Here is a 14819-nt window from a genome sequence, read left to right on the forward strand (position 1 = left end):
CTGCTGCTCCCGGCACTCTCTCTTCCCTACCCAGGGGGTAATGGGGCGGGCGGGCGGGGGCCGGGGGGCGGGCAGTAGGCGGGTAAATGAGGTGGTGTGGTGGTGGTAGACTGGGCAGCGAGCTACGGTGCAGGAAGTGGACAGCACTGAGTGGTGCTGGCTTACACCAGTACTCTGCGGGCCGGCCCACTTCGTCGCCTAAATTATCCATACAGGATGTTGCCTCACTTGGTACAGCCTCTCCGTGCTAACAATAGAGACCCCTCGGTTTGTGAGGTGGGGACAAAAGGAATAAGTATTCACTTGATTTACCCCGGTCTAGTTCTTCAGTGGGTGAGAGATGGGAGAGGCAGTGGAACAATCATGGAAACTTTCTTAGCAATCTTGGCAGGGTGTGGTTTGGCTGAATAATATTCCATTACCCTGCATATATCTTCCATAGCAGATGTTGTGTTTGTATTTATCTACGGATGGGTGTTTGGGGGGGGGGCACCCCTACCTTCTGCCATTCTGAATGACGCAGCAATGAATTGATATCCAAGCGTATGTCCAAATCCCTGCTTCCATGCCTTTGCTGGGTCACATGGTGCTCTGTGTTTAAAAGTCTGCGAAGCCAGGGTCAGGATGTTTTGAGCGTGACAGTAGGGTGAATTTTCAGGGTAACCTTCAAAGCTGAGTTAAAGGGCGCTAAAATAGTCATTCTTTAGGATCCCAGATTAGGACTTCCGTAAGTGAGGCAGAGCTAGGGGCGGTTATAGAGGTGGGATGTGAATAAAGTATCAGAAGGCGTAAGTAACCTGCATTATTTTACTTGTTTTTTGTTTGTTTTGGGTTTTTGTTTTGTTTTCCCAAGGTTTCTTTGTGTAAGAAGCCCTGGCTGTCTTGAACTCGATGAGGGTCCTGAACTCGATCTGTAGACCAGGCTGGCCTTCCACTCTTCGAGGTTCGTCTACTTCTGCCACCCTGGTGCTAGGATTAAAGACATGCACCACCAGGTCCTGCCTACTTGCTAAACATTTAATTATATCACCAGATGGCTAATTTGTTTTTTCTTCTAGCTGTTTTTTTTTAAATTTTATAAACTTTATTATAAAAATGGCAAATAATGTCACACAGAAAAATTAACCAGAACCAAACTCTATACTATTCAGTGAACTTCTTTACAGTTGGAATTGGTATTCTGGCTGGGCGTAGTGGAACACGCTTTTAGTCCCAGCACTGGTGAGGCAGAGGCAGGCAGATCTCTATGAGTTTGAGGCCAGCCTGGTCTACAGAGCGAGTCCAGGACAGCCAGGGCTACACAGAGAAATGTTGTTCGGAAAGTCACCCCCACCCCCCCAGAAAAAGAATTGGCCTCACATTCGATTTTATACTTTCAGTAGCCAATATATTTTATGCACTTATCCACCACCCAAACCAAAAGACTCAGGACAGAACTAGAAAAGCACTCGGCTTTGTATCTTCTTTTATAACTTGTGTTCATCTACCTGCGCCCCGTCTTTCCTCATCTCTTAATACTTAGACTTATCTTTTTGAAGGCAGAAGCTTCAGATAGTTTAGAATATTGGTGGCAGGTTGACCTTCATTTAGCACTGATCGGATCCACTGTGCATCTGCCGTGAGCTCAAGGGCAGAGCTCAAAGCATGAGTTTGGAAATTGGAGTGGAAATGCGGTGGTGGTGCATGACCAAATGGTTACCTAATTCACAGTGCGTGGCAGGGTGTGCATTTGTTAGTCAGTATGACTGTGCATTCACTGGCTTTATACGCCAGTGAGGTCACTCACAGTCTGATGATACATTTTGGAAGATGCCTATGATTTTTCAAGAGGAAAAACTGGAGGAACTATAATAATTTACCCATGCCTTGTGTTTTATGATCAAGGTTCCCAGTAAACATTTATCAGCTCATTCTTGTTTTCCATTACTTATCTGAAGGGAGAATGGCAAATGTTGAGAGAGTGAAGAAGAAAGCTGTGCGGTAACACAGGAGAGCTTAACTCTCACAGAAGCTGTAAGAATTGGAAGGTGCACGATGGTGGTGCACGCCTTTAATCCCGGCACTCGGGAGGCAGAGGCAGGCGGATCTTCATGAGTTCGAGGCCAGCCTGGTCTACAAAGTGAGTCCAGGACAGCCAAAGTTACACAGAGAAACCCTATTTCAAAAACAAAACAAAAACAAAAACAAACAAACAAACAAAAACAAACACAAAAGAATTGAAATGGCGAGGTTAATCACTTTTGAATGCATTATATTAAATAGGAAAGTCTGGTGAACTTTAGAGTAGAAGAGTATATCTAGGTCACGGGAACAACCTGCTGTGGAGCCTTTAAAATAGCAAGACCCTCGGGGTTGAGGTCCTGAGTTCTAAAAGAAAGCAGGCAGAGCAAGTCACTGGGAGCAATCCAGTAAGCAGCACCCCTCCATAGCCTCTGTATCAGATCCCGCCTCCAGGTTCCTGCCCTGTTTGAGCTCCTGTCCTGACTTCCTTCAGTGATCAACAGTGATCTGGAAGTATAAGCCAAATAAAGCCCTTTCCGCCGTAAATAAATAAATAAATAAATAAATAAATAAAATCAATGGAATGATTTTGAACCAGTATTTCCCAACCCAGGTAATAGTATATTACTTGTATATTGGGACATTTAACTACTTGAGTTTTCTGCTCACGTAAACCACGTTTACTCCCTATGATAAGAGGAAAGGGCAGAGGATAGTTCAAAACTCCTAGCACATACCTGGTTCCATGGCAGCAGAAGAGGCAATACAAAAGCTTCTTCATTTCAGTGCTCTTTACACTTTTAAAGTCTCTAGTTAATTACTTTTTTTTTTTTAAGGCAGGCTCTACAGCCCAGCTAGCCTTAAGCTGTTGCCACATCTGGCTTGGGTGTGGTGTTAAGGACTGAACCCCAGAACCTTCTGCATGCCAGGCAAGGACTACACCAACTGACATGCATCTCGGCCCCTCATTTCAGCACTACTCAAAAAGAAAACAAATGATGCCACATGCTATGCTTGAGATTAGTGTCCCCCCCCCCTTCCCCCCCCCCCCCCCCGCAAGCCCCTATGTTAAAAAGTACAGTGCCCGACTCATGGCATGACTGGAGAGGTGGCAAAGCCTTAGACGCGAGACCTAACTGGATGACATTAGATCACAGGGGGCCTATTTTCAAGAGCATCATCACCTGGCTCTTTCTACTTTCTCTCTTTTGCTTTCCAGCTACGGCAAGGTAAGCAGTTTCCTCTGGCTTACTCCCTCACCACACTACACGGCCACTCAGCAACTTCCAAAATCATGGTACGACTGGTCGCGAACTGAAATTCCCCAGTACTATGAACCAAGATTAATCTTCCCTTTTTTTGTAAGCTGATCGTCTCAGTTATTTTGTTATAGTAATGAGAAGGTAGCATACCACATAAACAATAAATTAGGACCCACCCCACTCTTTTCTAAATGGTACATGTTATTGACCGCAGCTTGCAAAGTGAGGAAGAAGGCTACTGAGGTTATCCAGATGAGTTCCACACTGGCTTCTGGTAGAGTTCAGGCTTTTAGGTCTAGTGAAGAGAGAACCTGGTACTCTAACTTAAGTCTTCTGACCTTAAGTGCTAACTTTTTTTCTAATTTTTCAATGCATATATCTCATATATATACACATATATATGTATTTCATACATATATATTTCATATATATATTTCCATACATTCCTAAATGTGTTTTGATCAAATTCATCCTCATTCCATCCAATCCAGCTCTTCCCCCATCTCTCTCCATGGTTCTCTCCCAACCTCACGTGTTCTTTTTTTTCTTTTTTCTTTTTGAACCCACTGAGTCTACTTATCGCTGCTGGTGTGCATGGGCATAGGGCAGCCTCTCAGGGGCTGTATCCCCAAAGAAAACTGATCCCTCTCCAGCAACCATCAATTGCCAGTAAGTCCTCAACTACAGGTGGGACTCCACGGGTCCCTCTGTGGTCCATGCTGGGACTTTCTCTGGCCTGATCTCATGCAGGTCTTGTGCATGCAGTCACAGCCACATGAATTCGTGTGTGCAACTGGCCCGTCATGTTCCAGCAAATACTGGTTTGCTGTAACTGCCCACTACTTCTGGCTCTTAAAAATCTTTCCCTCACATCTTCCACTGTGATCCCTGAGCCCTGGGGAAAAGGAGTGTAATATAAATGTCCTATTCAGAACTGAGCATCCCACACTTTTATCCTCTGTATGTTGACCAGCTTTGGGCCCCTGCATTAGTTGCCATCTACGGCAAAAAGAAGCTTCTCTGGTGAGGATTGAGAGATGCACTTATCTATGGGTATAAAGACAAGGACGTAGGGGGAAGTGTATTACTATGTCCATCTAGGACAGTAGTAGCATTAGGCTTTCCCCAAGAGCCTATGACTTAGATATTCAGGGTTTTGACCCAGTTACCAGTAGTACCAGGCATGCACTCCATCTTGTCCAATGACAACTTCTTCTTTTTTTAAATTCTATTTTTCAATTTTTATTTTTATTTTATGTACATTGGTATTTTGCCTACATAGGTGTCTGTGTGAGAGTTTTGGATCACCTGGAACTGGTGTTACTGGGAGTTGGACCCTGGTCCTTTAGAAGAACACATAGTACTCTTAACCACTGAGCCATCTCTCTAGCCCCAGTGCCAACTTCTCAATACTACATCAGTGTAGTTGCTTCTGTTTCAGTTAGATTCTTTCCTTGGATCTGTTTCACATATTTGTGCTTTGTCTTCCCCTTTAGTGGGGAAATGGGAGACTTTTGTCACCATACACTAAACAAAATGTAAAAATCAAATCCCCATCACTCTTAAAAGACCAAAACAACAAAACTGTGCTCCCTAGAAGATGAAGACTCAGCTTTCTTGTCCTCCACTGGGGTTCATGTAAGATTATAGAAGCCTGAATAATGCAAAGCACATTTTATTGATGGCAAAGAACACACATTATGTTGGAGTATCTTGAAGGAAAATCCCAGTAGAGACCTACAGCTATGAATGCAATAGTTGTGGGGAAACAACTTGCCAAAATGCAGAGAACGACTGACCACAAGCTGCCAAACCGACACTGATTTACCTTGAGTGCAGCCCTATATCCATGGCTCAGAGAATGCTGTGGAAGAAGAAACAGAAAGATCAAAGGTACCAGAGGACCAGGATGTCTCCTGTGTGACGGTGTCTTCTATGCATGGCATGAAAGCTGCACCCACAAATCTCAACAATATAATTGCCTAAACAGGACTTGCATGACAGGTCTAGTTGATGTGTGTCTTAGTGTTTTTTAAATTCTGTTGTGAAGAGGCCATGACCATAGCAACTCTTATAAGGGAAAACATTTCATTGGGACTTCGTTACAGGTTCTGAGGCTTAGTCCATTATCATGGAGGGAGACACAATGCTGGAGAAGGAGCTCAGTTTTACATCTAGATTGGCAGGCAGCCTAAGCCTGAGCATCTGAAACCTCAAAGCCCACCCCCAGTGACACACATCCTCCAACAAAGCCACACCCACTCCAACAGGGCCACACCTCCTAATAGTGCCACTCCCTGGTGACTGAGCATTCAAATCTACTAGCCTATGGGGGTGGTTCCTATTCAAACTACCACAACATGGCAATGCGGATGGAAGAAATTTCCCATGCAGAGATTAATAGCTGCAGACAGTCATTGGCTCTGAAGAAAGGGAGACTCAGTCTTCCTCTCCATGAACAAGTGCCCTTATGGGTTATCCAATTCCAAGTGACCAGCCCTAAACATGTGTGGCTATGAGCAACAGGAGATGGCCTCAATAAGTTGTATGTGCATGTGTGTTCGTAATTGGGCACATATGTATGTATTCACATAGATAGTCCATATATATGCATGTGTGTGTAACAATAAACATTAAAGAGGAGGTTATGGGCCTAAGAGGGAGTGGGAGGACACAGCAGGAACTGGAGGGGCAGAAGGAAGAGTGGGAGTGATGTAAGTATAATACTCATGTACAAAATTCTCAAAAAGATAAAATTTAAATTAAAAACAGCTATATTTGTAGAGAAAGAGATGCTTGAATTTAGAGCTATTTTTGGTGACTGTAGTTTGAAGTTTTCAGTTGTTTTATAACTATCAGACACCATAGGGGTTTGAACATTATTTATTATTAGCTCTCATAGTTCTATACTTTTATTATGCTCAACTAGACGCTTGTTGTGGCAGTCATGAGGATAAGTCATAGGAGGCCTTGCTTGACAAAGTCCCAGAGACCTCTGACTGTCCAGCATGATCACTAGACACCCAGAACAGCTGTTGAGGCTTTGCTTGACAAAGTTCCAAAGATCTCTGGCTGATCACCACTGCTCCCAAATATTACGTATAGTCCAGGTGTAATGTTGCTTAGAAATCTGCTATTTCTCCTAAAACAAATTTTTCTCTTTATTTCTCAGCCCTTAGGAAATTCATACAGGAAAAGCTTTTTCCCACAGAGAATGTTGAAAGAAGGCATCTGGCCAAAGGCTTGAGACAATGATAGAGTTTTTTGCTCTGATTGTGAGCACCCAAGCAGAAACTGCATGAAAGAAAGTTAAGACCTTGACATAACAGTACCTGGCTAGATACTGTTACCTGTAGAAATATTTCCTTAGAATCTACTTTGAGAGAAATAGAGGGTGAGCTTGGAACATCATGCTTTACAGATATTTTACAATAGAGAACCCCTTGGCAGTTAGCCTAGGCTTGGATAGCACAGCTGTTGGTCTGGGACTGGAAGTAAGTCAAATTTTTTCTTTAGAGAACATTTAGCTCAAGCTATGTTGCTATGACCATCTTGTAAGCACATTGGCTTTAGCCTGGAGAAATTTATGATTAAACTTTCCTGTGTATTGTTTAAAAGATAACGAACAGGTTATGTTGATTGTTGTTTGGAAATTAATTGATATTTGCTGTATGCTTTATTGTAGGTTATACAAAACTGTATTTCTTTGTTAGATTGTTTTCTTGCACTGTTGATTTTTAAAGGCTCTATTGATTGTAAAAGAAAAAAATCATGATGTAATCTGTAATGAGAAAAATTGAACTTCATTTCAATAAAATACTGGGGTTGGCCCATGGAGTTAGTTACTTAGTTAGTTGTACAAACAGACAGCAAACAAACAAGAAGTTAGTTAGTTAGAAGGCAGGGGCAAGCAAGTAACACGTGAGAGAGTAAGCTGGAGAGAGATGGGGAACAGCAGAAAGAAATAGATGAAGAATAAGCAAGCAAGGAGACAGAAAGATGAGTAACAAGCAATAGATAGATAGATAATTAGATATTTACATAGATGATAGATAATAGATAGATAGAAAGAAAGACAGGAAGCTAGTAAGTGAGTAAGCGAGTAAGGAGCAAGGAGTCAGACAGACAGCAAACTGACAGAGATGGAGACAGATAGAGAGCCAGAAGAAACGTTCTCCTGGGCTTTAAGACCTTTAGTTTGAGCATGGGAGAATGGCAAAGTTGAAGGATCCAGAGGATCCTAGAAACCTACAAGAAGAAAATTATGATAGGCAGATTTGGGCCCAGGGGTTCCGCTCAAACTAAGGCACCAGCCAAGGACAATACAGGCCATAAACTTCAAACCCTACCTAGATCTAGCCAATGGACAGGACATTCTCCACAGTTGAATGGAGAGTGGGGTCTGACTTTCTCACGTACTCTGGTGCCTCATATTTGACCATGTCCCCTGAATGGGGAGACCTGGTGGCACTCAGAGGAAGGATAGCAGGCTACCAAGAAGAGACTCGATAGATACCCTATGAGCATATACAGGGGGAGGAAATCCCCCTCAGGAACAGTCATAGGGGAGAGGAGTAAGGGGAAAATGAGAGGGAGGGAAGAATGGGAGGATACAAGGGAAGGGATATCCATTGAGCTGTAACAAGAATAAATTAATAAAAAAAAAAAGACCTTTAGTTTGTACCACATATGCCTGACTCTCCAAGCATTTCTTTTTTCTTTTCTTTCTTTTTTTTTTTTTTGGTTTTTCGAGACAGGGTTCCTCTGTGTAGCCTTGGCTGTGTCCTGGACTCACTTTGTAGACCAGGCTGGCCTCGAACTCACAGCGATCCGCCTGCCTCTGCCTCCCGAGTGCTGGGATTAAAGGTGTGCGCCACCACGCCCGGCCCAAGCATTTCTTTTTCCTCCCATTCCTCAACCTCTCCTCAACAACTAGTTCCTCTAGTTGCTCAACCAATGGCTAGTTTCCCTTAACCAGCTGTTCACTGCCTGCTCAAGTCTCCCTCCCGAGGTTCCTCGTCTCTTCTCTCCTCTTCATTGTTCCCGGAGCTGGTCTTGGGGAGCGGCAGCTTGTCACTCATTTGGGCACAGTGACACAGAGCCCAGGGGTAAGACCATTGAAAAACTCAGCTGAACTGGACATGCTAGATGTATTTTCATTGGAAGACGTGGCTCTTTAGGTGGGCTAGGCAGTAGGACTGAGGACCAGTAGGACTTGCCAGCCTCCCTGTGTGATACTCCACTGAGTGGGCTGGCTATGGCTTCCTTATACATAACATTGAGATCTTGGTATGTTTGTGTTTTGCTTTTGTTTTTGTTTTTTCTTAACTTGTTGGGACCATATGTCCTGCAAATCAAGGTTGAATCTACAGTTCTTTCCTTTCTTTTTTAAAAAATATTTATTTATTTATTTATTTATTTATTTATTTTGTATACAGAGTTCTGCCTGCCATAGACCAACCTAGCTCCAAGATGCGAATTCCGGTAGCCAGGGCACTAGGGAACAGCATTAGAGAGACCAGCCGCCACAGGGCAGCCCTCTGAACTTTCTTACCGAGCCTGTTCGGTTAACAGGCATTTCTAACAGCACTGCTTGAAACATCCGAGGTACAATAGTGAATAAAAGGATTAAAAACCCAGCTTGTTATGAATCCTACACTCTGGATATAGAAACCAGAATTTGAAAAGTGCAACCAGCCCTCTGTGTTGACATATTCTGTATCCTTATATGTAACTAATTACAGGTTAAGATGTAAATGAGCCTACAGGTACGGAGTCTTGCCCTTCTTGAATGACAACTATTTAGACAGCTTTTCCATGGTTTTAGGGCTTGTAAATGACTAGAGATTAAATGCAGATTTTATACCAGTTTTTATAAAGGATTTGACCCTCCTCTGGCTTTTGATTTTAGAAACAGTCTGCAGAGGATGCTGAGGTATCTGAGTGGTACCATTTCTCAATCCTGAAAAGATAACAGAGACAATGAAACAGAAAAGAGGGGAGGGGGAGGGAGACTTGTTTACATAGGATGATCAGGGAAGCCCTGTCAAGAGGTGATTTTTGAAGGACAAGAAGGATTGGAAGCCGGTGGATATCTTGATGCAAAGCTAGCCACCAGGGGCGAAGAGACAGGCAAAGTCCGGGAGACTGGTTGCTGAGCTTGGCACATACCAGGAAGAACAAAAAAGCTGCGGCTCTCTCCTGTGCCTGCTGTAGGGAGGAAGACAGCCGACGTCTTATATTGGTAATGGGTTTTCTGTCTACTTTTGTTTTCCCACCAGTTCTCTCCCTCAAGAATGGAACACCCACCCCCCACCCCCCACCCCCACCGCCAAAACAAGGACCCTATCAGTTGTACTCACCACTGTATCCAAGTGGCTGCTTCTTGTTAGATGTTGCCCAGTGAATCATTCACTGACTAGTTGTTTATAACCACCGATGCCCAACCACACTCCGTAGAATTCTCACTGACCTAAGATACTTTAACACCGGTGTTTTTTCTTCCCTGCTTCACAGCGAGGAAAGGAGTGAATGAAAAAGAAATACATAATAGAGAATTTCTTCTCACAACTAAAAAAGAAAATCATCGGCTCATGCTGTGCGTCGCTTCTCCGCTAGTTGAGTGCAAGTGACCCTAAGCAGAACTGGAGACGCCCGAGCCTCCCAGATGGTCTAACACTGCTCATCACATCCAGGCACGAGGCGGAGTTGCGGACTCTAGAAACACGCACACAGCCTCTTCTTTTCCTTGTTTTGGGGTGGTGCCATCAGTCATTGGACGGGGCTTTCTCTCTCTTCCACCGTCTTCTGGCAGCTTCTGATCTCTCTCCCATAAGGGGCTTGACAGTGTAGTCCACCGTTGCCCTTGTCGTACTGTCGTGAAGCGGCGGATGCTTAATTACCGTTAGCGTCGTGTCTGCCTGTCACACACTTTGTTGTTTCTGTTGTGCACTTTTTATTGCTTGTTCGGCCCTTATTCCTTCCTGGCTTATACCTTCACCTTCCCCTTTGACAAATTCTGTTAGTGCTTTCTCATCTTGCAGTTCTTTCGTCTATTCATTACTCTCCATCCAGAAACACTTATTCACAAGAATTAAGGTAGCCCGGAAGAGCCGCGCAGGAAGGGTGGTGGAAGAGCAGATGAGAAAATAGGAAACTTTTGTTCTCTTGGTAGCCATAGACTTACTTTGCATTTCGGATCAGTCTTAAAAATAGACCCCCTCCCTTTTTTTTTAGGTAAATTGTGTCCATCCTTCCCTTTCTTTATCCTTCCTTCCAAAAGTGTTTTTTTTTTTGAGGGGAGGGGGCAGGATTTATTTTATGGGTCAGGCCTTATTCTGGGTGATAGAGCTGTGTAAACAAACAAGTAGCATGCTTGCTTTAAGTGAATTTATAATTTTGTGCGAGACCATATCCACAGACATATTTATCAGGCATGTCTACATACACTGGTTTGTTCCATAGCTAGCTAGACACTTGGGACAAAAGTACTGTCATGGCGTCAAAGAGTGGGAGAGAGAAGGGGTTGGCCGTTCATCCCCCTTCTCCTGTCTCGGGTCACACAGAAGACACCCCTCCCCCACATCTGCATAGCCTTTTAGAACTGGCCCTAGCCTGGAAGTCAGGAGAGCTGGGCTTTACTCCAAGCCCTGCACTCTGTGTTGGAATGTGACTCTATTAATGGAGCACAGAATGAAAGTACCCTGGCTGCACCAAGGGCGGGCGGGGTAGAGCAACAGCACTTCTCTCTGCTTCGACACAATCTAAGCAGCGGGAAGTGGAGATGACAGGATTTTTCTGTGAACCAATTGCAAAAAACAATTGAAGTTTCCCTGAGGATAGAGTAATGATTACAATCCACTCATCTGAGAAGATGGGCTTTTCTCTTCCATCCACAGGGCTGGGTGCTCTGCAATAGCTTCTGCTCTGAAAGAAACATTGCAGATGGAATCTGGGCATCATTTCTCTGTGTGTTAAGGTCACAGGTGTTAGGATTCTGCTTCAGTCTGCCTGCCTGTGATGTCATGGTCTACCTGCCATGGTGGCGTGGCCCTGCCCAGTGTATAAGCAGACAGCTCCTCCCTCTCTTACCTCTTACCCTCTTTCCCTCTCTTACCTCTCTCTTAATTCTCTCTTCCTCTCTCTCTGTCTCTCTCTGGGGTACCCCCCCCTTTCCCCCTTTCCTTTCTCTCCCCATGCTCACTTAATAAACTCCTCATCTAATATCATATCTGTTGCCTGACATCTTATCAACTTATTATCTTATATCTTATTATAATTATTAAAATGGGTTAATTAAAATCAGAATTAAAATTTTTTTTTTTGCTTTGTTTCATTGTTTTTGTTTGTTTGCTTGTTTTTTCGAGACAGTGTTTCTCTCTGCAGCCTTGGCTGTCCTGGACTCTCTTTGAGGACCAGGTTGGCCTTGAACTCATAGAGATCCACCTGCCTCGGCCTCCTCGAGTGCTGGGATTACAGGCATGCGCTGCTGTCTTCGGCTTAAATTTAAGTGTTTTGTTTGTTTGTTTGTTTGTTTTACTGTAGACAAATAAATTAGCTAAGAATTAACGTTATTCCAGATCAGCTGGTGGGTAGTAGTCTGTCTATCAAGACATGCATCACAAGGAGAGTGCTGAAAACGTCCCAGGTCGCAGAAGTCCTGGTCTATTAACAGCATGGATCTTTACTTCTTGACTCCTAGTTGGTTATGCAGGCAAAGGTTAGTTGAGAGGCAGAATCAAAGGGCTCAAGAAAAGCGAGTAAGATATGTGACACACACCATGCTATATGCTGATTTGAACCTTTAGTTTTAGCAAGGAAATTACATCAAAGATTCTTTAGTTCACTGTCTATCTGACCCCAGAAGGTCTTTTAATGATGTGCAGCTGTGATCTGGTTTACTAGCTGTGGATAGTTAGGGACTGAAATTTTACACAGTTAAAGAAAAAAGAAAAGAGCCAGTGAGAGTGGAATTAACTGAGTGCTTCTGATAATTAGGCATCCCTGCGAGGGACATCTCATTGCACCAATAAGAGATGAAGATTTGCCAGAGGGCCAGGGGTCAGCTACTTCTCTCCAAGTTGTTGGGGGAGGGCGAGGTTTGATTTTTTTTTTTTTTTTTAATGAGATGGGGTTTTTCTGTGTAATCTTGGCTGTCCTAGAACTCACTATATAGATCAGGCTGGATTTGAACTTACAGAGATCTGCCTGCCTCTGCTTCCCTCTCAAGTGCTGGGATTAAAGACCTGTGCCATCACACTTGGCTATGTTCTTGAAATATTAAGTGTCATTTTTTTTTATAATTAAAAGATTTAGTTTAAGGTAGAAAGTGTCAATCATTTTGAAAATGAGAGAGTGTATTAGTCATGGAAAATTATGTATTTTGTATTTGTGGCAAATGTACTTTCAGGAAAAGAGATGCTTTTAAGGCTCTTTTGACTTCATGAGATATAATTCATCTGCTACAAAGTTCACCCCTTTCAAGTGTGCATTTTGTGTCTGGGTGGTTCAGTGGTTAAGAACACTTGCTGTTCTTCTAGAAGACCCAAGTTTGTTTCCTAGCACCCATGCCAAGTGGCTAACAACTTCCCTCAACTCTAACATCAGGAAATCCAATATCCTCTTCTGACCCGCAAGGGCACCCACACACAAGTGCCAGACCCTCACATGCACACAGAGAGATTAAACATGAATAAAACTTAGAATAAATATTAAAAAGTAGAGTGTACATTTCAATGGCTATTGTATCACTAAACAGAACTATGCAAATATCACCACTATCCAACTCCAGAGTATGTCCCCTGACTCTGTTAAAAAGCAAACCCCTCAAAATCCCAGAAACCAACACTCTTTATCCATTGTTTCTTCCTCCAGCCCCTAGGCCTACTGTCTGATTTCTGTCTCTACAGATCTGCCTATTTTAGACATTTTATTTAAGGGGAATCATGTATCCTTTTGTAACTAGCCTTATCTTTTATGTTGTAGCATTCAACAGCATTTCAGTCTTTATTATGACCAAATAATATTTCAATAACATTGATGTTCTAAATCTTATTTACCCCTTAGCAGATTGTTATATGATAGATATCTGGCCATTATAAGCAATACTGTGGCGAATATTTATGTGCCCGGGGTGGCTTTGTCACTAGCACAAGTCTCCTTCCAGCTTTGCTGAGGGGATAATATATGACAAATAACCATATACAGTCTTTCCTGTGGACACATGTAAGTTTGCTGGGTGACATCAGAAGTCTATGTTCTACTTTTTGAGGAATTTGCCAACCTGTTTCTTTCAAAGAGTTTGTATGGTTTTACATTCTCGACAACAAGGTAGGAAGACTCCAAATTCCTCTCCACACCCAATCCCACTTGTTAGAGTCTGTTTTTTCATTTGTAGCCATGTTAATGAGCGTGAAATGATACCATCGTGGTTTTAGTTTTTATTTCTTAATGACAAATGATTTTTAGTACAATATTCTACTTTATTGTCTACTTTAAGTTTTGTTTGGTGAAAAATCTGTTCAAATCCTTTGCTCACTTAAAAATTTTTTTTATTGTTTTATTTGTGTGTGTGAGTGTGTCTGGCACATGTACGTAGGTGCCTGAGGAGACCAGAAGAGGGCATCAAATTCCCAGGTACTGGAGTTATAGGCAGTTGTTGGTCACCCAGCACGGATGCTGGGAACAGAACTCAGACCTTCCGGAAAAGTAGCATGCCTCTCTTAACTGCTCAGCCGTCCTTCTGGCTCTTCAGGTCCCCATCTCACCCTGCTCTGTCGACAAGGTTTCTCTGTGTAGTCCCGGAAGTCCTGGAACTCGCTCTCTAGACCAGGCTGGCCTCGAACTCAGAGATCTGCCTGCCTCTGCCTCCCAGGTTCTGGGATCAAAGGTGTGCGCCACCACACTCAGCTCGTTTTGCTCAGTGTTAAGTGTGCTATCTTTTCACTGTTGAGTAGTAAAAATTCTTAATACCAGACCATTATCAGACACATGCTTTGTAAATATTTTCTTCCCTTCTGTGTATCATCTCTCACTTTTTTGATGGTGGTGTATTGCGTTTGATTTATTATTGTTTCACTACTGCTTTTGATTCCGCATACCAGACTTTAATTACCCCTTACTTTAATTTAGCCCAGTCCTGCTACTCCATGAGAGAGAGAGAATTAAAGGTGATTTAGAGCCTAACTCTTCTCTTAGTCTTTCCACACGCACTCCCCAGCTTTCCGTCTGGAACGTGGAGTGACAGTAGTTTCCATTTCATAAAGTTCTTGTGATGTTTGGATTAGCTCTTGGGAGAAGGTTGAGAGGAAGACATTGGCACACAGGAGACTGCTTAGAAATGTTTAGTCACTGTCACTTTTATTAAGAGACCTAGCAGGCAGGTTGTTACTTGGCCTGTCAGTGCATTCTGATTGGCTGCTGAAGCTCCATGGTTAGCTACCAGCAGACTTGATGGGCACATAGCAATTGTGGTTTCATTTCTTTTGATCTCAGTGATAAACAGCTCTTTGAGGTCTCAGGAGTCACAGATTAAGGATAAACTGTCATATTGGCACA

The 14819-nt window shown here is 43.1% G+C and overlaps 1 protein-coding gene and 1 long non-coding RNA gene across 4 annotated transcripts in view; one reads left to right on the top strand and one right to left on the bottom strand.

Annotated features, from left to right (window-relative positions):
* GRAMD2B (GRAM domain containing 2B) overlaps positions 1-14819 on the bottom strand; it is a 94348-nt gene that overhangs the window by 64416 nt on the left and 15113 nt on the right. The window lies entirely within an intron of this gene.
* LOC311596387 lies at positions 112-7585 on the top strand. 2 transcript variants are annotated; one of them, XR_014778812.1, is made up of 4 exons: positions 112-276; positions 854-943; positions 1938-2119; positions 2838-7585. It is a non-coding gene; the product is annotated as an uncharacterized lncRNA (long non-coding RNA). The 2 variants fall into 2 exon arrangements; XR_014778813.1 differs by lacking the exon at positions 2838-7585 and having other exon boundaries at positions 1938-2650.

The sequence above is a fragment of the Acomys minous genome (genome assembly GCF_964271855.1).
Source record: "Acomys minous genome assembly, chromosome: 4".
Classification (NCBI taxonomy): Eukaryota; Metazoa; Chordata; class Mammalia; order Rodentia; family Muridae; genus Acomys; species Acomys minous.